At 45.1% G+C, this 25,442-nt stretch overlaps 1 protein-coding gene across 18 annotated transcripts in view; it reads right to left on the reverse strand.

Moving 5' to 3' along the window:
• LOC128110123 (homeobox protein Rhox13-like) overlaps window positions 1-24,231 on the reverse strand; it is a 198,276-nt gene extending 174,045 nt beyond the window's left edge. For 3 of the 18 annotated variants that reach the window (XR_008218074.1, XR_008218072.1, XR_008218075.1), the window contains exon 1: window positions 23,896-24,110. The gene's annotated coding sequence lies outside the window, so the exon portion shown is untranslated. Of the gene's footprint in view, window positions 1-381; window positions 402-1,076; window positions 1,147-23,895 lie in introns of those variants that run through there. The other 15 variants (XR_008218101.1, XR_008218077.1, XR_008218090.1 and 12 more) reach the window with 13 other exon arrangements.
• Window positions 24,232-25,442: the final 1,211 nt, after the last annotated feature.

Raw genomic sequence — 25,442 nt, forward strand, 5'->3', positions numbered from 1 at the left:
GCATTCTATCAGCATATTTAGCTCGTGCTATGCACAAGCCTCAGTATAGGCTGAATCTCCGGGACTAGAATGTGCAAGAGTCCAAGAATTCCCATACATTCCTCACAAAGCTCAGCATACACCCCCAAATGCAAGAAGCTGGCTGACCCAGGCAGACCTCCCTGGTTCGCCAGGATCTTGTGGATCCCGAACCGAAGGCGGAGCTCACTTGCCGCGGTGGCAGACATATTGAGGGATCCCTCCCGCTCGCGGCAAAGAGATAGCCTGCACCGCTAAAGTGCAAACACAGCGAGCCAAGGAGCATGGGGATGCCCTGGAATCCAAAGTATTGCTCCATGTCTGCCAATAAATGGTAAGGAAAAAATAGCGCGAGAAATTTACCAGGCAGAGAAGGGAAAGCAGGGCTGTGCAATCATTTCCTGTATTAAACCCACAGGCGGAGGCGACGGGAGGGAGCTGTGAGATGGAAGATGTTAGTTGATCCGCCTGCTTTTCAGGGCACTGGATTTAAGATTGGGACATTCACGCACCCAAGAGCTGGTGCTTGCAGGCTGCACAAGCGAACCCTTTTGCTTTTCAGATGGGCTTGGGCAGTAAGCAGCTTTTCTGATTAAAATATTGCAAAGCCCTTGGAGATGTGCCTCCCTTGGTCTCTGAGCCTCTATCTCTGGGGCTAATTCCTGATTAAAGCAGGAGAGAAACATAACGCAAAGAGTCCAGGCTAGCACGCGCAACCAATTTTTCTTCAGTCACACATCAAGTCAACTTAGAAATATTTCGTTTTAATTCCTAATTGTTCATAATCATTCCACGAGTCAGGGCAATGGACAGATTCGCTGCTACGCATATTCAGCATGCTCTGTGCAAAAACAACCTCGGAGACTTGCTTAGTCTTTGGCTCCAGACAGTGTGGAACCCTCCCTGCCAGAATCTCAGAGAGAGTTACTGTACCTTCCTTTCTCTCTATCCAAGTCCTGTGGTGAATGGTATACACTGCTAGTCGTCCAACGTGAAAAGCTACTCTCTAGGAAACCATCCATGCTTTCCAAAACCTCAATGAACATCCATAAACTCACCATGCTGGCTGACTCAGAAAATCACTCTTAGGAGGAACGAACCAGAGGAAACCCACATCCCCCTTGCTGTGGCAGCCATTCTGTGGGATCTATTCTGTTTGAAGCAAACAGCTGCCTTCTGGGAAAAAGATGCTGCAGCGAGGGGTTTAACTAGAAGCATACAGATGCCCTGGGACCGAAAATATTGTCCCATGTTTGTCAAAAAGGTGAGGAGAAAAATGGCTTGGGTTACTTACCTTGCAGAGTTTGAGGTCTTACAGTAATGGATTCTTTGTGTTCTGAAAAATCGGATGCCTGGAAGGAGCATAACACTGCTGTAACACACTCTGCGCCTATGTTGAGGTGGCTGGAAACCCGTTCAAATTGTCAGGGTTCCTCTCTGTGTCAATATTAGGGCCTCATTTTGGAGGGTTGAAGATGTATTACATGCTGATGTAGGTGGCAAAGGGAGGTGATGAAAATCCATCTGCAGCGTTATCATTTCCGACCAAGAGGGAGTTTGAACAGCACCAGCTCCTTCTGTCTGTTTGAAAAGGCTCTGAGATAAGCTTGGGATAGCCAGGTGCATAAAGGCTCAGCCCTGCAACTGTACAAGAGGACCTTCTTGGCTTCCAAACAGACAAGTTCCCTGCTCTTAAGAACAGCAAGGGTTGACCAACTCAAAAGTGACAAATGGAAACTGTCAATACAACAGAAGGGATGGGAACAAAAGGGAGCCCTTGCCAACCTTTTTCAAAGAGTAACGCCCGAGGTCTGTGATTCCTGTGTCTGGAGTTATTAACTAAGGGTTTGCACTCACTGATTTTGTGTCAACTGGACACGAGTTATCAGAAAAGCAAGTGCCTCAGTGGAGGAAATGCCTCCATGAGACCCAGCTGTAAAGCATCTTCTCAATTAGTGGTCAATGGGGGAGGGTCCAGCCCATGGTTCTGGTGCTATTCCTGGGATGGAAGTCCTGAGTTCTATTAGAAAGCTGGCTGAGCATGCCAGGGGATACAAGCCAGTAAACAGCCCACCTGCATTGCCTGTGAGTCAAATCCTGCCCTGTTGGAGTTCCTATACTGACTTCCTCCAAAGCTGATCTGGAAGCATACACCCACTAAACATTTTTCTCCCCAATTTGCTCTTTGGTCTTGCTGTTTCCTTGCAGCAGTAGAAGCCCTAACTAAGACAGGCCTTGATTGCTTCCTGACCAGATGAAAAGCAGGTACCCAGGATCAGCCACTCCTGCTCTTTACCTGCAAACCCTTGCTCAGTCCTTCTACATCTTCCTAATGCTGGGACCCTGTACTACAGTGCCTCATGTTGTGGTGTTCCCCCAACCCCACTCAGGACACAGACAATTACTTTGTTACTACTTCATAGCTGTTGGATCGGTACTGTTATCAGCCATAATGTAAATATCTGATATGCAACCCTTAAACCGGTTGTGACCCTCTGGTTGAGACTCCTACCCCTGGGTGGTTAGAGAGCCTTCTCTGGCTGTCCTCAGTCCCTTGGTGACTCTGGGTTGGGGGAGTGCCCAGAGATTTGGACAGACCCTGATGTTTCCCGTCCACTCCATGCTATACTGCAAATTTCCCTTCTCTTGGAACACTGTCCACCTCCTCAAGCAATGCAGTCCATGAACAGGTGAACAGGGTCACCTACACCTTATACAAGAACAGGGGACTAAACATTGGCTCACCCCTTGCAGGACTGTAAAGTTCCACTCCTACAGACCCTAGACCTTCCTCTTTAGGCCTTGTGAAAGGAGGAAGCTAGGTAGAAACCAACATCTTTCAAATGTCTGGCCCCAGTCCCCTGTAACCTCTCCACTATATGGCCACTCAACACTTGATCCCAAAACCATTATTGTTGCTAATGATGTTTGTGCACAAATGCAGTCCCAGCCCTTGTGAGGTGGGGACATCAGGATCCCAAGGCACCTGCTACAGGTGGTAGAACCCAGCCTTTTACGGGAAAAATTGTATTTGTCTTAAGTTTGCCTCTTAAAATGTTTCATTCATCTTTTCCCTTTCCCCAACTCCTCCCACACCTTCCTTTCCTACTCAGCCAACTATATATTCTTTACCTCCAGTACCAGAAAAAAAAACCATTTCAATCACATTTGTATTCGACCACAATTCCTGAGCATGGTTTCTAGCCTGGGGTATAGTTGATATAGACTATGCCCTCTCTTGGATACATTGTCACAGTGAGGCCCTGGTTATCCTGAAAATCTAGATCTTCCTGCCCCTGAACCCAGGTGGAATGTATATTTGTACTTATCACCAGGTCAAGCTTGACCTGTTGGCTTTATTCTTATTTCCACTATTGTCATATGGTTTGGTATTCATTGTTTTTATTTTGTAATGTTTATGAATAAAACATTGCAAGAAAGTGAAAGGACACTTCCCCAATTTAACCAGACCTGACATACAGACAACTCACTTAGAGTAGCCACACTAAAGCTATGGAATTTCACACACTCACATTGATACTCTTTATACACTTAGCAAGCAAACATAAAGAATTCGGGACCCCACAGAATCAGAACTAGAAAAGCCATCCACTCCATGGGCGCTTTCAGAACTGATACAGATCACTTGCAGTCAGTCTTTCCTCACCCCCTTATATCAACCTTTTCTGTTCTCTAGTAAAAGATGTTTTTCTATACACACACGTACATTGGATTCATTACCCATGTATATTATTGACTAGATTTCATGTTTATGGGATAACATCCATTATTCTCTTTCTGAGATTATTCCACCTAGCTTAACCTCACACTTTACGATCTGGCTGCCAATTTCATAATTTTCCGTTCTTAGAGATTAAAAAAAAAGTAAACAGGAGAAAAATGGATGTTCTTTCACAATCTTAAATAACAACCTTTCCAAATAGAAAATTATTTCAGTATCATCCATGCCGACTTGGACATGAGGACACATTAAGAAGAAACAGCCCCAGGGCAAATCCAACAGCACGTTTTTATAAAATATTTTGTAAATGAATTTTGTTCCTCACTTTAGAAATACTTTTTGCCAGGAAGACAACTTTTTCCCTTGCCTTTTAAATTACAAATCGTGTTTTTGAGAGGCAAAATCATTTAGTGTTTTTCTTTATGTTTGTTTTTTTTCCCCCTTGGTGAAATACTAATAGAAGAATTAAAAATTTGAGTAACAAATTACAGCCCACAGAAGCGTAAGTTTCAGGACAGTAAGCAGGTTTACTAGGCGGGCTACACAGTCCTTGGAGATGTGTCTCCCTTGGACACTGTGACTCTGTGGGGCAAATTCCCACTAGGATACCCAAATGAAGGTGAAGAGAGAAGGTGCAGGCTAGGAGCCTTCACCACTGTGGATTTTACCTGCAGCAGGCTATATCTAGTCCACTGAAAATTATTTCATCTTCGGTCTTAATCCTTCATCAAAGGTCCATGATCCCGGGCATTCTATCAGCATATTTAGCTCGTGCTATGCACAAGCCTCAGTATAGGCTGAATCTCCGGGACTAGAATGTGCAAGAGTCCAAGAATTCCCATACATTCCTCACAAAGCTCAGCATACACCCCCAAATGCAAGAAGCTGGCTGACCCAGGCAGACCTCCCTGGTTCGCCAGGATCTTGTGGATCCCGAACCGAAGGCGGAGCTCACTTGCCGCGGTGGCAGACATATTGAGGGATCCCTCCCGCTCGCGGCAAAGAGATAGCCTGCACCGCTAAAGTGCAAACACAGCGAGCCAAGGAGCATGGGGATGCCCTGGAATCCAAAGTATTGCTCCATGTCTGCCAATAAATGGTAAGGAAAAAATAGCGCGAGAAATTTACCAGGCAGAGAAGGGAAAGCAGGGCTGTGCAATCATTTCCTGTATTAAACCCACAGGCGGAGGCGACGGGAGGGAGCTGTGAGATGGAAGATGTTAGTTGATCCGCCTGCTTTTCAGGGCACTGGATTTAAGATTGGGACATTCACGCACCCAAGAGCTGGTGCTTGCAGGCTGCACAAGCGAACCCTTTTGCTTTTCAGATGGGCTTGGGCAGTAAGCAGCTTTTCTGATTAAAATATTGCAAAGTGCTTGGAGATGTGCCTCCCTTGGTCTCTGAGCCTCTATCTCTGGGGCTAATTCCTGATTAAAGCAGGAGAGAAACATAACGCAAGGAGTCCAGGCTAGTACGCGCAACCAATTTTTCTTCAGTCACACATCAAGTCAACTTAGAAATATTTCGTTTTAATTCCTAATTGTTCATAATCATTCCACGAGTCAGGGCAATGGACAGATTCGCTGCTACGCATATTCAGCATGCTCTGTGCAAAAACAACCTCGGAGACTTGCTTAGTCTTTGGCTCCAGACAGTGTGGAACCCTCCCTGCCAGAATCTCAGAGAGAGTTACTGTACCTTCCTTTCTCTCTATCCAAGTCCTGTGGTGAATGGTATACACTGCTAGTCGTCCAACGTGAAAAGCTACTCTCTAGGAAACCATCCATGCTTTCCAAAACCTCAATGAACATCCATAAACTCACCATGCTGGCTGACTCAGAAAATCACTCTTAGGAGGAACGAACCAGAGGAAACCCACATCCCCCTTGCTGTGGCAGCCATTCTGTGGGATCTATTCTGTTTGAAGCAAACAGCTGCCTTCTGGGAAAAAGATGCTGCTGCGAGGGGTTTAACTAGAAGCATACAGATGCCCTGGGACTGAAAATATTGTCCCATGTTTGTCAAAAAGGTGAGGAGAAAAATGGCTTGGGTTACTTACCTTGCAGAGTTTGAGGTCTTACAGTAATGGATTCTTTGTGTTCTGAAAAATCGGATGCCTGGAAGGAGCATAACACTGCTGTAACACACTCTGCGCCTATGTTGAGGTGGCTGGAAACCCGTTCAAATTGTCAGGGTTCCTCTCTGTGTCAATATTAGGGCCTCATTTTGGAGGGTTTAAGATGTATTACATGCTGATGTAGGTGGCAAAGGGAGGTGATGAAAATCCATCTGCAGCGTTATCATTTCCGACCAAGAGGGAGTTTGAACAGCACCAGCTCCTTCTGTCTGTTTGAAAAGGCTCTGAGATAAGCTTGGGATAGCCAGGTGCATAAAGGCTCAGCCCTGCAACTGTACAAGAGGACCTTCTTGGCTTCCAAACAGACAAGTTCCCTGCTCTTAAGAACAGCAAGGGTTGACCAACTCAAAAGTGACAAATGGAAACTGTCAATACAACAGAAGGGATGGGAACAAAAGGGAGCCCTTGCCAACCTTTTTCAAAGAGTAACGCCCGAGGTCTGTGATTCCTGTGTCTGGAGTTATTAACTAAGGGTTTGCACTCACTGATTTTGTGTCAACTGGACACGAGTTATCAGAAAAGCAAGTGCCTCAGTGGAGGAAATGCCTCCATGAGACCCAGCTGTAAAGCATCTTCTCAATTAGTGGTCAATGGGGGAGGGTCCAGCCCATGGTTCTGGTGCTATTCCTGGGATGGAAGTCCTGAGTTCTATTAGAAAGCTGGCTGAGCATGCCAGGGGATACAAGCCAGTAAACAGCCCACCTGCATTGCCTGTGAGTCAAATCCTGCCCTGTTGGAGTTCCTATACTGACTTCCTCCAAAGCTGATCTGGAAGCATACACCCACTAAACATTTTTCTCCCCAATTTGCTCTTTGGTCTTGCTGCTTCCTTGCAGCAGTAGAAGCCCTAACTAAGACAGGCCTTGATTGCTTCCTGACCAGATGAAAAGCAGGTACCCAGGATCAGCCACTCCTGCTCTTTACCTGCAAACCCTTGCTCAGTCCTTCTACATCTTCCTAATCCTGGGACCCTGTACTACAGTGCCTCATGTTGTGGTGTTCCCCCAACCCCACTCAGGACACAGACAATTACTTTGTTACTAATTCATAGCTGTTGGATCGGTACTGTTATCAGCCATAATGTAAATATCTGATATGCAACCCTTAAACCGGTTGTGACCCTCTGGTTGAGACTCCTACCCCTGGGTGGTTAGAGAGCCTTCTCTGGCTGTCCTCAGTCCCTTGGTGACTCTGGGTTGGGGGAGTGCCCAGAGATTTGGACAGACCCTGATGTTTCCCGTCCACTCCATGCTATACTGCAAATTTCCCTTCTCTTGGAACACTGTCCATCTCCTCAAGCAATGCAGTCCATGAACAGGTGAACAGGGTCACCTACACCTTATACAAGAACAGGGGACTAAACACTGGCTCACCCCTTGCAGGACTGTAAAGTTCCACTCCTACACACCCTAGACCTTCCTCTTTAGGCCTTGTGAAAGGAGGAAGCTAGGTAGAAACCAACATCTTTCAAATGTCTGGCCCCAGTCCCCTGTAACCTCTCCACTATATGGCCACTCAACACTTGATCCCAAAACCGTTATTGTTGCTAATGATGTTTGTGCACAAATGCAGTCCCAGCCCTTGTGAGGTGGGGACATCAGGATCCCAAGGCACCTGCTACAGGTGGTAGAACCCAGCCTTTTACGGGAAAAATTGTATTTGTCTTAAGTTTGCCTCTTAAAATGTTTCATTCATATTTTCTCTTTCCCCAACTCCTCCCACACCTTCCTCTCCTACTCAGCCAACTATATATTCTTTACCTCCAGTACCAGAAAAAAAAAACCATTTCAATCACATTTGTATTAGACCACAATTCCTGAGCATGGTTTCTAGCCTGGGGTATAGTTGATATAGACTATGCCCTCTCTTGGATACATTGTCACAGTGAGGCCCTGGTTATCCTGAAAATCTAGATCTTCCTGCCCCTGAACCAAGGTGGAATGTATATTTGTACTTATCACCAGGTCTAGCTTGACCTTTTGGCTTTATTCTTATTTCCACTATTGTCATATGGTTTGGTATTCATTGTTTTTATTTTGTAATGTTTATGAATTAAACATTGCAAGAAAGTGAAAGGACACTTCCCCAATTTAACCAGACCTGACATACAGACAACTCACTTAGAGTAGCCACACTAAAGCTATGGAATTTCACACTGAATTTTATACATTCACATTGATACTTTTATACACTTGGCTGGCAAACATAAAGAATTCCAGTCCTGACAGATTCAGAATTAGAAAAGCCATCCACTCCATGGGCGCTTTCAGAACTCATACAGATCACTTGCAGTCAGTCTTTCCTCACCCCCTTATATCAACCTTTTCTGTTCTCTACTAAACGATTTATTTCTACACACACGTACATTGGATTCATTACCCATGTATATTATTGACTAGATTTCATGTTTACGGGATAACATCCATTATTCTCTTTCTGAGATTATTCCACCTTGCTTAACCTCACACTTTACGATCTGGCTGCCAATTTCATAATTTTCCATTTTTAGAGATTAAAAAAAAAAGTAAACAGGAGAAAAATGGATGTTCTTTCACAATCTTAAATAACAACCTTTCCAAATAGAAAATTATTTCAGTATCATCCATGCCAACTTGGACATGAGGACACATTAAGAAGAAACAGCCCCAGGGCAAATCCAACAGCACGTTTTTATAAAATATTTTGTAAATGAATTTTGTTCCTCACTTTAGAAATACTTTTTGCCAGGAAGACAACTTTTTCCCTTGCCTTTTAAATTACAAATCGTGTTTTTGAGAGGCCAAAATCATTTAGTGTTTTTCTTTATTGTTTGTTTTTTTTTCCCCCTTGGTGAACATACTAATAGAAGAATTAAAAATTTGAGTAACAAATTACAGCCCACAGAAGCGTAAGTTTCAGGACAGTAAGCAGGTTTACTAGGCGGGCTACACAGTCCTTGGAGATGTGTCTCCCTTGGACACTGTGACTCTGTGGGGCAAATTCCCACTAGGATACCCAAATGAAGGTGAAGAGAGAAGGTGCAGGCTAGGAGCCTTCACCACTGTGGATTTTACCTGCAGCAGGCTATATCTAGTCCACTGAAAATTATTTCATCTTCGGTCTTAATCCTTCATCAAAGGTCCATGATCCCGGGCATTCTATCAGCATATTTAGCTCGTGCTATGCACAAGCCTCAGTATAGGCTGAATCTCCGGGACTAGAATGTGCAAGAGTCCAAGAATTCCCATACATTCCTCACAAAGCTCAGCATACACCCCCCAAATGCAAGAAGCTGGCTGACCCAGGCAGACCTCCCTGGTTCGCCAGGATCTTGTGGATCCCGAACCGAAGGCGGAGCTCACTTGCCGCGGTGGCAGACATATTGAGGGATCCCTCCCGCTCGCGGCAAAGAGATAGCCTCTGCACCGCTAAAGTGCAAACACAGCGAGCCAAGGAGCATGGGGATGCCCTGGAATCCAAAGTATTGCTCCATGTCTGCCAATAAATGGTAAGGAAAAAATAGCGCGAGAAATTTACCAGGCAGAGAAGGGAAAGCAGGGCTGTGCAATCATTTCCTGTATTAAACCCACAGGCGGAGGCGACGGGAGGGAGCTGTGAGATGGAAGATGTTAGTTGATCCGCCTGCTTTTCAGGGCACTGGATTTAAGATTGGGACATTCACGCACCCAAGAGCTGGTGCTTGCAGGCTGCACAAGCGAACCCTTTTGCTTTTCAGATGGGCTTGGGCAGTAAGCAGCTTTTCTGATTAAAATATTGCAAAGCCCTTGGAGATGTGCCTCCCTTGGTCTCTGAGCCTCTATCTCTGGGGCTAATTCCTGATTAAAGCAGGAGAGAAACATAACGCAAAGAGTCCAGGCTAGCACGCGCAACCAATTTTTCTTCAGTCACACATCAAGTCAACTTAGAAATATTTCGTTTTAATTCCTAATTGTTCATAATCATTCCACGAGTCAGGGCAATGGACAGATTCGCTGCTACGCATATTCAGCATGCTCTGTGCAAAAACAACCTCGGAGACTTGCTTAGTCTTTGGCTCCAGACAGTGTGGAACCCTCCCTGCCAGAATCTCAGAGAGAGTTACTGTACCTTCCTTTCTCTCTATCCAAGTCCTGTGGTGAATGGTATACACTGCTAGTCGTCCAACGTGAAAAGCTACTCTCTAGGAAACCATCCATGCTTTCCAAAACCTCAATGAACATCCATAAACTCACCATGCTGGCTGACTCAGAAAATCACTCTTAGGAGGAACGAACCAGAGGAAACCCACATCCCCCTTGCTGTGGCAGCCATTCTGTGGGATCTATTCTGTTTGAAGCAAACAGCTGCCTTCTGGGAAAAAGATGCTGCAGCGAGGGGTTTAACTAGAAGCATACAGATGCCCTGGGACCGAAAATATTGTCCCATGTTTGTCAAAAAGGTGAGGAGAAAAATGGCTTGGGTTACTTACCTTGCAGAGTTTGAGGTCTTACAGTAATGGATTCTTTGTGTTCTGAAAAATCGGATGCCTGGAAGGAGCATAACACTGCTGTAACACACTCTGCGCCTATGTTGAGGTGGCTGGAAACCCGTTCAAATTGTCAGGGTTCCTCTCTGTGTCAATATTAGGGCCTCATTTTGGAGGGTTGAAGATGTATTACATGCTGATGTAGGTGGCAAAGGGAGGTGATGAAAATCCATCTGCAGCGTTATCATTTCCGACCAAGAGGGAGTTTGAACAGCACCAGCTCCTTCTGTCTGTTTGAAAAGGCTCTGAGATAAGCTTGGGATAGCCAGGTGCATAAAGGCTCAGCCCTGCAACTGTACAAGAGGACCTTCTTGGCTTCCAAACAGACAAGTTCCCTGCTCTTAAGAACAGCAAGGGTTGACCAACTCAAAAGTGACAAATGGAAACTGTCAATACAACAGAAGGGATGGGAACAAAAGGGAGCCCTTGCCAACCTTTTTCAAAGAGTAACGCCCGAGGTCTGTGATTCCTGTGTCTGGAGTTATTAACTAAGGGTTTGCACTCACTGATTTTGTGTCAACTGGACACGAGTTATCAGAAAAGCAAGTGCCTCAGTGGAGGAAATGCCTCCATGAGACCCAGCTGTAAAGCATCTTCTCAATTAGTGGTCAATGGGGGAGGGTCCAGCCCATGGTTCTGGTGCTATTCCTGGGATGGAAGTCCTGAGTTCTATTAGAAAGCTGGCTGAGCATGCCAGGGGATACAAGCCAGTAAACAGCCCACCTGCATTGCCTGTGAGTCAAATCCTGCCCTGTTGGAGTTCCTATACTGACTTCCTCCAAAGCTGATCTGGAAGCATACACCCACTAAACATTTTTCTCCCCAATTTGCTCTTTGGTCTTGCTGTTTCCTTGCAGCAGTAGAAGCCCTAACTAAGACAGGCCTTGATTGCTTCCTGACCAGATGAAAAGCAGGTACCCAGGATCAGCCACTCCTGCTCTTTACCTGCAAACCCTTGCTCAGTCCTTCTACATCTTCCTAATGCTGGGACCCTGTACTACAGTGCCTCATGTTGTGGTGTTCCCCCAACCCCACTCAGGACACAGACAATTACTTTGTTACTACTTCATAGCTGTTGGATCGGTACTGTTATCAGCCATAATGTAAATATCTGATATGCAACCCTTAAACCGGTTGTGACCCTCTGGTTGAGACTCCTACCCCTGGGTGGTTAGAGAGCCTTCTCTGGCTGTCCTCAGTCCCTTGGTGACTCTGGGTTGGGGGAGTGCCCAGAGATTTGGACAGACCCTGATGTTTCCCGTCCACTCCATGCTATACTGCAAATTTCCCTTCTCTTGGAACACTGTCCACCTCCTCAAGCAATGCAGTCCATGAACAGGTGAACAGGGTCACCTACACCTTATACAAGAACAGGGGACTAAACATTGGCTCACCCCTTGCAGGACTGTAAAGTTCCACTCCTACAGACCCTAGACCTTCCTCTTTAGGCCTTGTGAAAGGAGGAAGCTAGGTAGAAACCAACATCTTTCAAATGTCTGGCCCCAGTCCCCTGTAACCTCTCCACTATATGGCCACTCAACACTTGATCCCAAAACCATTATTGTTGCTAATGATGTTTGTGCACAAATGCAGTCCCAGCCCTTGTGAGGTGGGGACATCAGGATCCCAAGGCACCTGCTACAGGTGGTAGAACCCAGCCTTTTACGGGAAAAATTGTATTTGTCTTAAGTTTGCCTCTTAAAATGTTTCATTCATCTTTTCCCTTTCCCCAACTCCTCCCACACCTTCCTTTCCTACTCAGCCAACTATATATTCTTTACCTCCAGTACCAGAAAAAAAAAACCATTTCAATCACATTTGTATTCGACCACAATTCCTGAGCATGGTTTCTAGCCTGGGGTATAGTTGATATAGACTATGCCCTCTCTTGGATACATTGTCACAGTGAGGCCCTGGTTATCCTGAAAATCTAGATCTTCCTGCCCCTGAACCCAGGTGGAATGTATATTTGTACTTATCACCAGGTCAAGCTTGACCTGTTGGCTTTATTCTTATTTCCACTATTGTCATATGGTTTGGTATTCATTGTTTTTATTTTGTAATGTTTATGAATAAAACATTGCAAGAAAGTGAAAGGACACTTCCCCAATTTAACCAGACCTGACATACAGACAACTCACTTAGAGTAGCCACACTAAAGCTATGGAATTTCACACACTCACATTGATACTCTTTATACACTTAGCAAGCAAACATAAAGAATTCGGGACCCCACAGAATCAGAACTAGAAAAGCCATCCACTCCATGGGCGCTTTCAGAACTGATACAGATCACTTGCAGTCAGTCTTTCCTCACCCCCTTATATCAACCTTTTCTGTTCTCTAGTAAAAGATGTTTTTCTATACACACACGTACATTGGATTCATTACCCATGTATATTATTGACTAGATTTCATGTTTATGGGATAACATCCATTATTCTCTTTCTGAGATTATTCCACCTAGCTTAACCTCACACTTTACGATCTGGCTGCCAATTTCATAATTTTCCGTTCTTAGAGATTAAAAAAAAAGTAAACAGGAGAAAAATGGATGTTCTTTCACAATCTTAAATAACAACCTTTCCAAATAGAAAATTATTTCAGTATCATCCATGCCGACTTGGACATGAGGACACATTAAGAAGAAACAGCCCCAGGGCAAATCCAACAGCACGTTTTTATAAAATATTTTGTAAATGAATTTTGTTCCTCACTTTAGAAATACTTTTTGCCAGGAAGACAACTTTTTCCCTTGCCTTTTAAATTACAAATCGTGTTTTTGAGAGGCAAAATCATTTAGTGTTTTTCTTTATGTTTGTTTTTTTTCCCCCTTGGTGAAATACTAATAGAAGAATTAAAAATTTGAGTAACAAATTACAGCCCACAGAAGCGTAAGTTTCAGGACAGTAAGCAGGTTTACTAGGCGGGCTACACAGTCCTTGGAGATGTGTCTCCCTTGGACACTGTGACTCTGTGGGGCAAATTCCCACTAGGATACCCAAATGAAGGTGAAGAGAGAAGGTGCAGGCTAGGAGCCTTCACCACTGTGGATTTTACCTGCAGCAGGCTATATCTAGTCCACTGAAAATTATTTCATCTTCGGTCTTAATCCTTCATCAAAGGTCCATGATCCCGGGCATTCTATCAGCATATTTAGCTCGTGCTATGCACAAGCCTCAGTATAGGCTGAATCTCCGGGACTAGAATGTGCAAGAGTCCAAGAATTCCCATACATTCCTCACAAAGCTCAGCATACACCCCCAAATGCAAGAAGCTGGCTGACCCAGGCAGACCTCCCTGGTTCGCCAGGATCTTGTGGATCCCGAACCGAAGGCGGAGCTCACTTGCCGCGGTGGCAGACATATTGAGGGATCCCTCCCGCTCGCGGCAAAGAGATAGCCTGCACCGCTAAAGTGCAAACACAGCGAGCCAAGGAGCATGGGGATGCCCTGGAATCCAAAGTATTGCTCCATGTCTGCCAATAAATGGTAAGGAAAAAATAGCGCGAGAAATTTACCAGGCAGAGAAGGGAAAGCAGGGCTGTGCAATCATTTCCTGTATTAAACCCACAGGCGGAGGCGACGGGAGGGAGCTGTGAGATGGAAGATGTTAGTTGATCCGCCTGCTTTTCAGGGCACTGGATTTAAGATTGGGACATTCACGCACCCAAGAGCTGGTGCTTGCAGGCTGCACAAGCGAACCCTTTTGCTTTTCAGATGGGCTTGGGCAGTAAGCAGCTTTTCTGATTAAAATATTGCAAAGTGCTTGGAGATGTGCCTCCCTTGGTCTCTGAGCCTCTATCTCTGGGGCTAATTCCTGATTAAAGCAGGAGAGAAACATAACGCAAGGAGTCCAGGCTAGTACGCGCAACCAATTTTTCTTCAGTCACACATCAAGTCAACTTAGAAATATTTCGTTTTAATTCCTAATTGTTCATAATCATTCCACGAGTCAGGGCAATGGACAGATTCGCTGCTACGCATATTCAGCATGCTCTGTGCAAAAACAACCTCGGAGACTTGCTTAGTCTTTGGCTCCAGACAGTGTGGAACCCTCCCTGCCAGAATCTCAGAGAGAGTTACTGTACCTTCCTTTCTCTCTATCCAAGTCCTGTGGTGAATGGTATACACTGCTAGTCGTCCAACGTGAAAAGCTACTCTCTAGGAAACCATCCATGCTTTCCAAAACCTCAATGAACATCCATAAACTCACCATGCTGGCTGACTCAGAAAATCACTCTTAGGAGGAACGAACCAGAGGAAACCCACATCCCCCTTGCTGTGGCAGCCATTCTGTGGGATCTATTCTGTTTGAAGCAAACAGCTGCCTTCTGGGAAAAAGATGCTGCTGCGAGGGGTTTAACTAGAAGCATACAGATGCCCTGGGACTGAAAATATTGTCCCATGTTTGTCAAAAAGGTGAGGAGAAAAATGGCTTGGGTTACTTACCTTGCAGAGTTTGAGGTCTTACAGTAATGGATTCTTTGTGTTCTGAAAAATCGGATGCCTGGAAGGAGCATAACACTGCTGTAACACACTCTGCGCCTATGTTGAGGTGGCTGGAAACCCGTTCAAATTGTCAGGGTTCCTCTCTGTGTCAATATTAGGGCCTCATTTTGGAGGGTTTAAGATGTATTACATGCTGATGTAGGTGGCAAAGGGAGGTGATGAAAATCCATCTGCAGCGTTATCATTTCCGACCAAGAGGGAGTTTGAACAGCACCAGCTCCTTCTGTCTGTTTGAAAAGGCTCTGAGATAAGCTTGGGATAGCCAGGTGCATAAAGGCTCAGCCCTGCAACTGTACAAGAGGACCTTCTTGGCTTCCAAACAGACAAGTTCCCTGCTCTTAAGAACAGCAAGGGTTGACCAACTCAAAAGTGACAAATGGAAACTGTCAATACAACAGAAGGGATGGGAACAAAAGGGAGCCCTTGCCAACCTTTTTCAAAGAGTAACGCCCGAGGTCTGTGATTCCTGTGTCTGGAGTTATTAACTAAGGGTTTGCACTCACTGATTTTGTGTCAACTGGACACGAGTTATCAGAAAAGCAAGTGCCTCAGTGGAGGAAATGCCTCCATGAGACCCAGCTGTAAAGCATCTTCTCAATTAGTGGTCAATGGGGGAGGGTCCAGCCCATGGTTCTGGTGCTATTCCTGGGATGGAAGTCCTGAGTTCTATTAGAAAGCTGGCTGAGCATGCCAGGGGATACAAGCCAGTAAACAGCCCACCTGCATTGCCTGTGAGTCAAATCCTGCCCTGTTGGAGTTCCTATACTGACTTCCTCCAAAGCTGATCTGGAAGCATACACCCACTAAACATTTTTCTCCCCAATTTGCTCTTTGGTCTTGCTGCTTCCTTGCAGCAGTAGAAGCCCTAACTAAGACAGGCCTTGATTGCTTCCTGACCAGATGAAAAGCAGGTACCCAGGATCAGCCACTCCTGCTCTTTACCTGCAAACCCTTGCTCAGTCCTTCTACATCTTCCTAATCCTGGGACCCTGTACTACAGTGCCTCATGTTGTGGTGTTCCCCCAACCCCACTCAGGACACAGACAATTACTTTGTTACTAATTCATAGCTGTTGGATCGGTACTGTTATCAGCCATAATGTAAATATCTGATATGCAACCCTTAAACCGGTTGTGACCCTCTGGTTGAGACTCCTACCCCTGGGTGGTTAGAGAGCCTTCTCTGGCTGTCCTCAGTCCCTTGGTGACTCTGGGTTGGGGGAGTGCCCAGAGATTTGGACAGACCCTGATGTTTCCCGTCCACTCCATGCTATACTGCAAATTTCCCTTCTCTTGGAACACTGTCCATCTCCTCAAGCAATGCAGTCCATGAACAGGTGAACAGGGTCACCTACACCTTATACAAGAACAGGGGACTAAACACTGGCTCACCCCTTGCAGGACTGTAAAGTTCCACTCCTACACACCCTAGACCTTCCTCTTTAGGCCTTGTGAAAGGAGGAAGCTAGGTAGAAACCAACATCTTTCAAATGTCTGGCCCCAGTCCCCTGTAACCTCTCCACTATATGGCCACTCAACACTTGATCCCAAAACCGTTATTGTTGCTAATGATGTTTGTGCACAAATGCAGTCCCAGCCCTTGTGAGGTGGGGACATCAGGATCCCAAGGCACCTGCTACAGGTGGTAGAACCCAGCCTTTTACGGGAAAAATTGTATTTGTCTTAAGTTTGCCTCTTAAAATGTTTCATTCATATTTTCTCTTTCCCCAACTCCTCCCACACCTTCCTCTCCTACTCAGCCAACTATATATTCTTTACCTCCAGTACCAGAAAAAAAAAACCATTTCAATCACATTTGTATTAGACCACAATTCCTGAGCATGGTTTCTAGCCTGGGGTATAGTTGATATAGACTATGCCCTCTCTTGGATACATTGTCACAGTGAGGCCCTGGTTATCCTGAAAATCTAGATCTTCCTGCCCCTGAACCAAGGTGGAATGTATATTTGTACTTATCACCAGGTCTAGCTTGACCTTTTGGCTTTATTCTTATTTCCACTATTGTCATATGGTTTGGTATTCATTGTTTTTATTTTGTAATGTTTATGAATTAAACATTGCAAGAAAGTGAAAGGACACTTCCCCAATTTAACCAGACCTGACATACAGACAACTCACTTAGAGTAGCCACACTAAAGCTATGGAATTTCACACTGAATTTTATACATTCACATTGATACTTTTATACACTTGGCTGGCAAACATAAAGAATTCCAGTCCTGACAGATTCAGAATTAGAAAAGCCATCCACTCCATGGGCGCTTTCAGAACTCATACAGATCACTTGCAGTCAGTCTTTCCTCACCCCCTTATATCAACCTTTTCTGTTCTCTACTAAACGATTTATTTCTACACACACGTACATTGGATTCATTACCCATGTATATTATTGACTAGATTTCATGTTTACGGGATAACATCCATTATTCTCTTTCTGAGATTATTCCACCTTGCTTAACCTCACACTTTACGATCTGGCTGCCAATTTCATAATTTTCCATTTTTAGAGATTAAAAAAAAAAGTAAACAGGAGAAAAATGGATGTTCTTTCACAATCTTAAATAACAACCTTTCCAAATAGAAAATTATTTCAGTATCATCCATGCCAACTTGGACATGAGGACACATTAAGAAGAAACAGCCCCAGGGCAAATCCAACAGCACGTTTTTATAAAATATTTTGTAAATGAATTTTGTTCCTCACTTTAGAAATACTTTTTGCCGGGAAGACAACTTTTTCCCTTGCCTTTTAAATTACAAATCGTGTTTTTGAGAGGCAAAATCATTTAGTGTTTTTCTTTGTTGTTAGTTTTTTTTCCCCCTTGGTGAACAAACAATAGTAGAATTAAAAATTTGAGTAACAAACTACAGCCCACAGAAGCGTGAGTTTCTGAACAGTAAGCAGGTTTACTAGGCGGGCTACACAGTCCTTGGAGATGTGTCTCCCTTAGATATGTCTCCCTTTGGCTCCAGAGAATTTGCCTCTGTGGGGCAAATTCCTACTAGGATACCCAAATGAAGGTGAAGAGAGAAGGCGCAGGTGAGAAGCCTTCACCACTGTGGATTTTACCTGCAGCAGGCTATATCTAGGCCACTGAAAATTATTTCATCTTCGGTATTAATCCATCGTCAAAGGTCCAGGATCCAGGGCATTCTATCAGCATATTTAGCTGGCGCTATGCACAAGCCTCTGTGTGGGCTAAATCTGCGGGACTAGACAGTGCAAGAGTCCAAGAATTCTGATACATTCCTCACAAAGCTCAGCGAACAGCCACAAATGCAAGACGCTGGCTGACCCAGGCAGACTTCCCTGGTTCGCCAGGATATTGTGGATCCCGAACTCCTAAGGCAGAGCTCACTTGCTGCCACAGCAGACATATTGAGGGATCCCTCCAGCTCCTGGCAAAGAGTTAGACTGCACCACTAAAGTGCAAACACAGGGAGCCAAGGAGCATGGAGATGCCTTGGAATCCAAAGTATTGCTCCATGTCTGCCAATAAAAGGTAAGGAAAAATTAGCGCGAGAAATTTACCAGGCAGAGAAGGGAAAGCAGGGGCTGTGGAATCATTTCCTGTATTAAACCCACAGGAGGGAGGCGAAGGGAGGTAATAGGGAGATGGAAGATCTGCCTGCTTTCCAGGGCACTGGATTTAAGACTGGGATATTCAGGCACCCAAGAGCTGGTGCTTGCAGGCTGCACAAGTGAACCCTTTTGCTTTTCAGATGGGCTTGGGCAGTAAGCAGCTTTTCTGGTTAAAATATTGCAAAGTGCTTGGAGATGTGCCTCCCTTGGTCTCTGAGCCTCTATCTCTGGGGCTAATTCCTGATTAAAGCAGGAGAGAAACATAATGCAAAGAGTCCAGGCTAGCACTTACAACCAATTTTTCTTCAGTAGGCACACATCAAGTCAACTTAGAAATATTTCGTTTTAATTCCTAATTGTTCATAAACATTCCACGAGTCAGGGCAATGGACAGATTCGCTGCTACGCATATTCAGCATGCTCTGTGCAAAAACAACCTCGGAGACTTGCTTAGTCTTTGGCTCCAGACAGTGTGGAACCCTCCCTGCCAGAATCTCAGAGAGAGTTACTGTACCTTCCTTTCCCTCTATCCACGTTCTGTGGCGAATGGTATACACTGCTAGTCGTCCAACGTGAAAAGCTACTCTCTAGGAAACCATCCATGCTTTCCAAAACCTCAATGAACATCCATAAACTCACCATGCTGGCTGATTCAGAAAATCACCCTTAGGAGTAACGAACCAGAGGGAACCCAGATCCCCCTTGCTGTGGCAGCCATTCTGTGGGATCTATTCTGTTTGAAGCAAACAGCTGCCTTCTGGGAAAAAGCTGCTGCAGTGAGGTGCTTAACTAGAAGCATACAGATGCCCTGGGACTTAAAACATCATCCCATGGTTGTGAAAGAGGTGAGGAGAAAAATGGCCTGAGTTACTTACCTTGCAGAATTTGAGGTCTTACAGTAATGGATTCTTTGTGTTCTTAAAAATCGGATGCCTGGAAGGAGCATAACACTGCTGTAACCCACCCTGCCCCTATGTTGAGGTGGCTGGAAACCAGTTTAAATTGTCAGGATTCCTCTCTGTGTCAATATTAGGGCCTCATTTTGGAGGGTTGAAGATGCATTACATGCTGATGTAGGTGGCAATGGGAGGTGATGAAAATACATCTGCAGTATTATCATTTCCGACCAAGAGGGAGTTTGGACACCACCAGCTCCTTCTGTCTGTTTGAAAAGGCTCTGAGATAAGCTTGGGATAGCCAGGTGCATAAAGGCTCAGCCCTGCAACTGTACAAGAGGACCTTCTTGGCTTCCATACAGACAAGTTCCCTGCTCTTAAAAACAGCAAGGGTTGACCAACTCAAAAGTGACAAATGGAAACTGTCAATACAACAGAAGGGATGGGAACAAAAGGGAGCCCTGCCAACCTTTTTCAAATATTAAAGCCCGACGTCTGTGATTCCTGTGTCTGGAGTTATTAACTAAGGGTTTGCACTCACTGATTTTGTGTCAACTGGACACGAGCCATCAGAGAAGCAGGTGCCTCAGTGGAGGAAATGCCTCCATGAGACCCAGCTGTAAAGCATCTTCTCAATTAGTGGTCAATGGGGGAGGGTCCAGCCCATGGTTCTGGTGCTATTCCTGGGATGGAAGTCCTGAGTTCTATTAGAAAGCTGGCTGAGCATGCCAGGGGATACAAGCCAGTAAACAGCACCCCTGCATTGCCTATGAGTCAAATCCTGCCCTGTTGGAGTTTCTACACTGACGTCCTCCAAAGTTGATCTGGAAGCCTACACCCACTAAATACTTTTCTCCCCAATTTGCTCTTTGGTGTTTCTGTTTCCTTGCAGCAGTAGAAGCCCTAACTAAGACAGGCCTTGATTGCTTCCTGACCAGGTGAAAAGCAGGTACCCAGGATCAGCCACTCCTGCTCTTTACCTGCAACCCCTTGCTCAGTCCTTCTACATCTTCCTAATGCTGGGACCCTGTACTACAGTGCCTCACCTTGTGGTGATCCCCATACCCACCGCCAACACACAGACAATTACTTTGTTACTACTTCATAGCTGTTGGATTGGTACCATTATCAGCCATAATGTAAATATCTGATATGCAACCCTTAAATCGGTTGTGATCCTCTGGTTGAGACCCCCTGTCCTAGGTGCTTAGAGAGCCTTCTCTGGCTGTCCTCAGTCCCTTGGTGACTCTGGGATGGGAGAGCGCCCAGAGAGTTGGACAGACCCTGATGTTTCCCATGCAACCCCATGTGTATTAACTCTTCCTTCTCCTGGAACACTGTCCATCTCCTCAAGCAATGCAATCCATGAACAGGTAAACACGGTCACCGACACCTTATACAAGAACAGGGAACTAAACACTGGCTCACCCCTTGCAGGACTGTAAAGTTACACTCCTACAGACCCTAGACCTTCCTCTTTAGGCCTTGTGAAAGGAGGAAGCTAGGTAGAAACCAACATCTTTCAAATGTCTGGCCCCAGTCCCCTGTAACCTCTCCACTATATGGCCACTCAACACTTGATCCCAAAACCATTATTGTTGCTAATGATGTTTGTGCACAAATGCAGTCCCAGCCCTTGTGAGGTGGGGACATCAGGATCCCAAGGCACCTGCTACAGGTGGTAGAACCCAGCCTTTTACGGGAAAAATTGTATTTGTCTTAAGTTTGCCTCTTAAAATGTTTCATTCATATTTTCCCTTTCCCCAACTCCTCCCACACCTTCCTCTCCTACTCAGCCAACTATATATTCTTTACCTCCAGTACCAGAAAAAAAAAACCATTTCAATCACATTTGTATTAGACCACAATTCCTGAGCATGGTTTCTAGCCTGGGGTATAGTTGATATAGACTATGCCCTCTCTTGGATACATTGTCACAGTGAGGCCCTGGTTATCCTGAAAATCTAGATCTTCCTGCCCCTGAACCAAGGTGGAATGTATATTTGTACTTATCACCAGGTCTAGCTTGACCTGTTGGCTTTATTCTTATTTCCACTATTGTCATATGGTTTGGTATTCATTGTTTTTATTTTGTAATGTTTATGAATAAAACATTGCAAGAAAGTGAAAGGACACTTCCCCAATTTAACCAGACCTGACATACAGACAACTCACTTAGAGTAGCCACACTAAAGCTATGGAATTTCACACACTCACATTGATACTCTTTATACACTTAGCAAGCAAACATAAAGAATTCGGGACCCCACAGAATCAGAACTAGAAAAGCCATCCACTCCATGGGCGCTTTCAGAACTCATACAGATCACTTGCAGTCAGTCTTTCCTCACCCCCTTATATCAACCTTTTCTGTTCTCTAGTAAAAGATGTTTTTCTATACACACACGTACATTGGATTCATTACCCATGTATATTATTGACTAGATTTCATGTTTATGGGATAACATCCATTATTCTCTTTCTGAGATTATTCCACCTTGCTTAACCTCGCACTTTACGATCTGGCTGCCAATTTCATAATTTTCCGTTCTTAGAGATTAAAAAAAAAGTAAATAGCAGAAAAATGGATGTTCTTTCACAATCTTAAATAATAACCTTTCCAAATAGAAAATTATTTCAGTATCATCCATGCCGACTTGGACATGAGGACACATTAAGAAGAAACAGCCCCAGGGCAAATCCAACAGCACGTTTTTATAAAATATTTTGTAAATGAATTTTGTTCCTCACTTTAGATATACTTTTTGCCGGGAAGACAACTTTTTCCCTTGCCTTTTAAATTACAAATCGTGTTTTTGAGAGGCAAAATCATTTAGTGTTTTTCTTTGTTGTTTGTTTTTTTTCCCCCTTGGTGAAATACTAATAGAAGAATTAAAAATTTGAGTAACAAATTACAGCCCACAGAAGCGTAAGTTTCTGGACAGTAAGCAGGTTTACTAGGCGGGCTACACAGTCCTTGGAGATGTGTCTCCCTTGGACACTGTGACTCTGTGGGGCAAATTCCCACTAGGATACCCAAATGAAGGGGAACGGAGGAGGCACAGGCTAGGAGCCTTCACCACTGTGGATTTTACCTGCAGCAGGCTATATCTAGTCCACTGAAAATTATTTCATCTTCGGTCTTAATCCTTCATCAAAGGTCCATGATCCCGGGCATTCTATCAGCATATTTAGCTCGTGCTATGCACAAGCCTCAGTATAGGCTGAATCTCCGGGACTAGAATGTGCAAGAGTCCAAGAATTCCCATACATTCCTCACAAAGCTCAGCATACACCCCCAAATGCAAGAAGCTGGCTGACCCAGGCAGACCTCCCTGGTTCGCCAGGATCTTGTGGATCCCGAACCGAAGGCGGAGCTCACTTGCCGCGGTGGCAGACATATTGAGGGATCCCTCCCGCTCGCGGCAAAGAGATAGCCTGCACCGCTAAAGTGCAAACACAGCGAGCCAAGGAGCATGGGGATGCCCTGGAATCCAAAGTATTGCTCCATGTCTGCCAATAAATGGTAAGGAAAAAATAGCGCGAGAAATTTACCAGGCAGAGAAGGGAAAGCAGGGCTGTGCAATCATTTCCTGTATTAAACCCACAGGCGGAGGCGACGGGAGGGAGCTGTGAGATGGAAGATGTTAGTTGATCCGCCTGCTTTTCAGGGCACTGGATTTAAGATTGGGACATTCACGCACCCAAGAGCTGGTGCTTGCAGGCTGCACAAGCGAACCCTTTTGCTTTTCAGATGGGCTTGGGCAGTAAGCAGCTTTTCTGATTAAAATATTGCAAAGCCCTTGGAGATGTGCCTCCCTTGGTCTCTGAGCCTCTATCTCTGGGGCTAATTCCTGATTAAAGCAGGAGAGAAACATAACGCAGAGTCCAGGCTAGCACGCGCAACCAATTTTTCTTCAGTCACACATCAAGTCAACTTAGAAATATTTCGTTTTAATTCCTAATTGTTCATAAACATTCCACGAGTCAGGGCAATGGACAGATTCGCTGCTACGCATATTCAGCATGCTCTGTGCAAAAACAACCTCGGAGACTTGCTTAGTCTTTGGCTCCAGACAGTGTGGAACCCTCCCTGCCAGAATCTCAGAGAGAGTTACTGTACCTTCCTTTCTCTCTATCCAAGTCCTGTGGTGAATGGTATACACTGCTAGTCGTCCAACGTGAAAAACTACTCTCTAGGAAACCATCCATGCTTTCCAAAACCTCAATGAACATCCATAAACTCACCATGCTGGCTGACTCAGAAAATCACTCTTAGGAGGAACGAACCAGAGGAAACCCACATCCCCCTTGCTGTGGCAGCCATTCTGTGGGATCTATTCTGTTTGAAGCAAACAGCTGCCTTCTGGGAAAAAAATGCTGCAGCGAGGGGTTTAACTAGAAGCATACAGATGCCCTGGGACCGAAAACATTATCCCATCTTTGTCAAAAAGGTGAGGAGAAAAATGGCTTGAGTTACTTACCTGGCCGATTTTGAGGTCTTACAGTAATGGATTCTTTGTGTTCTTAAAAATCGAATGCCTGGAAAGAGCATAACACTGCTGTAACCCACTCTGCCCCTAGTGGTCAGGCTGCTAGAAACCAGTTTACATTGTCAGGGTTCCTCTCTGTGTCAATATTATGGCCTCATTTTGGAGGGTTGAGGATGCATTGCATGCTGATGTAGGTGGCAATGGGAGGTGATGAAAATCCATCTCCAGCGGTATCACTTCTGACCCGGAGGGAGTTTGAACAGCACCAGTTCCTTCTGTCTGTTTGAAAAGCCTCTGAGATAAGCTTGGGATAGCCAGGTGCATAAAGGCTCAGCCCTGTAACTGTACAAGAGGACCTTCTTGGCTTTCATACAGACAAGTTCCCTGCTCTTAAAAACAGCAAGGGTTGACCAACTCAAAAGTGACAAATGGAAACTGTCAATACAACAGAAGGGATGGGAACAAAAGGGAGCACTTGCCAACCTTTTTCAAATATTAAAGCCCGACGTCTGTGATTCCTGTGTCTGGAGTTATTAACTAAGGGCTTGTACTCACTGATTTTGTGTCAACAGGACACGAGTCATCAGAGAAGAAGGTGTCTCAGTGGAGGAAATGCCTCCATGAGACCCAGCTGTAAAGCATCTTCTCAATTAGTGGTCAATGGGGGAGGGTCCAGCCCATGGTGGTGGTGCTATTCCGGGATGGAAGTCCTGAGTTCTATTAGAAAGCTGGCTGAGCATGCCAGGGGATACAAGCCAGTAAACAGCACCCCTGCATTGCCTGTGAGTCAAATCCTGCCCTGTTGGAGTTCCTACACTGACTTCCTCCAAAGATGATCTGGAAGCCTACACCCACTAAACATTTTTCTCCCCAATTTGCTCTTTGGTGTTTCTGTTTCCTTGCAGCAGTAGAAGCCCTAACTAAGACAGGCCTTGATTGCTTCCTGACCAGGTGAAAAGTAGGTACCCAGGATCAGCCACTCCTGCTCTTTACCTGCAACCCCTTGCTCAGTCCTTCTACATCTTCCTAATGCTGGGACCCTGTACTACAGTGCCTCACCTTGTGGTGATCCCCATACCCACCACCAACACACAGACAATTACTTTGTTACTACTTCATAGCTGTTGGATTGTTACCAGTATCAGCCATAATGTAAATATCTGATATGCAACCCTTAAATCGGTTGTGATCCTCTGGTTGAGACCCCCTGTTCTAGGTGGTTAGAGAGCCTTCTCTGGCTCTCCTCAGTCCCTTGGTGACTCTAGGACGAGACAGTGCCCAGAGAGTAGCACAGACACTGATGTTTCCCGTCCACTCCATGCTATACTGCAACCCTCCCTTCTCTTGGAACACAGTCCATCTCCTCAAGCAATGCAATCCATGAACAGGTAAACGGGGTCACCTACACCTTATACAAGAACAGGGGACTAAACACTTGACACACCCCCTGCAGGACTGTAAAGTTCCACTCCTACAGACCCAAGATCTTCCTCTTTAGGCCTCATGGAAGGAGGAAGCTAGGTAGAAACAAACATCTT

The sequence above is a fragment of the Peromyscus californicus genome, unplaced genomic scaffold, assembly GCF_007827085.1.
Source record: "Peromyscus californicus insignis strain IS unplaced genomic scaffold, ASM782708v3 Scaffold_10__1_contigs__length_136768540, whole genome shotgun sequence".
NCBI lineage: Eukaryota > Metazoa > Chordata > Mammalia > Rodentia > Cricetidae > Peromyscus > Peromyscus californicus.